Source organism: Psammomys obesus, unplaced genomic scaffold (assembly GCF_907164565.1).
Source record: "Psammomys obesus unplaced genomic scaffold, mPsaObe1.curated_primary_1811, whole genome shotgun sequence".
NCBI lineage: Eukaryota > Metazoa > Chordata > Mammalia > Rodentia > Muridae > Psammomys > Psammomys obesus.
Genome location: NW_026590412.1, coordinates 651,747 through 653,572, shown reverse-complemented (window position 1 = coordinate 653,572; position 1,826 = coordinate 651,747). Strand labels below are relative to the sequence as shown.

General features: G+C 37.0%; 1 non-coding gene across 1 annotated transcript; it reads right to left on the bottom strand.

Moving 5' to 3' along the window:
- Window positions 1-1,348: 1,348 nt before the first annotated feature.
- Window positions 1,349-1,537, bottom strand: LOC129676809 (U2 spliceosomal RNA). The gene has a single exon (XR_008720129.1). It is a non-coding gene; the product is annotated as a U2 spliceosomal RNA (small nuclear RNA).
- Between the last annotated feature and the right edge of the window lie 289 nt (window positions 1,538-1,826).

Genomic DNA, 1,826 nt, shown 5'->3' with positions numbered 1-1,826 from the left:
ATAACCATCTATAATGAGATCTGGTGCCCTCTTCTGGCCTGCTGGCTCACAGGCAGGTAAAATCCTGTATAAATAATAGATAAATAAATCTATTTTAAAAAGAGAGATACAGATGAATAGAAGTGGACAGGTAGAGATGGGAGGATATGTAGCCTGTAATTCCAGCACTCAGAAGACAGAAGCTAGAGGATCCATGAGAGTTAGGGTAAACCCTTCAGTACATGGCACTATCCTCTCTGAAAGAGTAGAGAGAGAGAGATGGTGACTATTCTAATAAAATATTTGGCTATTTTTATACACATATGTCTTTTGAAACCTTGCAAAGTAAGTACATTTGACAGCCTGAAAAGACACAGATTAAAACTTGCTATCAGTTTGCCTCTAAATTTTTATTTGATATATTTATTTTATGATTTTTTAAAAGGATTTATTTATTTTGCTGAGTGTGGTCCACATGCCTTTAATCCCAGCTCTCAAGAGACAGAAGAATAAAGATCTCTGTGAATTCAAGGCTAGTCTGGTTTACATGGTGAGGCTATGTCTCAGAAAAATAAAAAATACAAACAAAGTTTTATTTCTATTCTCTGTATCTTTCCTGTATGGATGTATATGTACCCAGTGCATATCCAGTGCCAGAGAATCAGAAGTGACTGGCAGATCATGTGTATACCCAGAGTCAAAGAATAAGAAGTGAGTGGCAGATCATGTGTAACTCATGTCATAGATGGCTATGAGCTATCATATGGGCCTTTACCAGAATAGTTAAGTGCACTCAACCTGCCATCCAGCTCTTTACGTCTTATTTTATTTATTATTAATGCGTTTGTGTGTGTGTGTGTGTGTGTGTGTGTGTGTGTGTGTGTGTGTGTGTGTGTGACATGTTGCTATGGCAGAGATTATACATGGAGGTCAGAAGAGTCAGATCTCTTTTTCCACTTTTATGTTTGTTCTGGGTATTGAACTCAGGTTTTCAGGTTTATACAGCAAGCTCCTTTACTTACTGAGCCATTTCACTGCCTCCAAATATCTAAAGATTGCTTATGTGCTGTAAAGAATAAGTCTTCAAACTGAAACCTATATCACTAAATAAAATTGTTTTTAATTGACAGAAAGCGGCCAGTGAAATTGCTTAGCAAGTAAAGGTACTTAATGCAAACCTGAAGACTTGAGATTGAAGCCAGGTCTTGAACTCCAGAACCCACATAGTAGAAGATGATCAGCTCTTTCAAGTGTGCTCTGATTACCATATACACTGTGGCACAAAAACAGACACACAACAATAAATAAATGTAAAACAAAAAAGGGGCACACTTCTATTTTACCACCTAAATCATCACCTCTGAACTAGAGAAGATGCCAGTCATAGAGATACTGAAATATTAGATCACTGCATAAAGTGGTTGATGCAAGTCTTATTCCATCTCCAAGCTTCAAAAATGCATTTAATATAATGTCCTTAGGCACAGGACATACCAGATTGTACACTTAAAAGACAGATATTATATACTTTATCCTAGGCAAAAGACAGAGAAGTGATTAATAATCTATTTAAAAACATTTTTAGACAGTCTTGTGAAGCCCAGGCTGACCTTGAACTCAATAGCTAACAAGAACAACCTTGAACTCCACATCCTCATGCCTCAACTTCTCAAGTTCTGGGATCCTACTTCATCAGCTTATTTTTTTTTTATTTTGGTTTTTTATTTGTTTGTTTGTTGAGTCAAGTTCTCACTAGGTAGCCCAGAATGGCCTAGGAGTCTATTTTCCTGCTTTATACTCCAAGTGTGGAGTGTTCATTGTCAAGCTGAGGCCAGAGCTTTATGCTC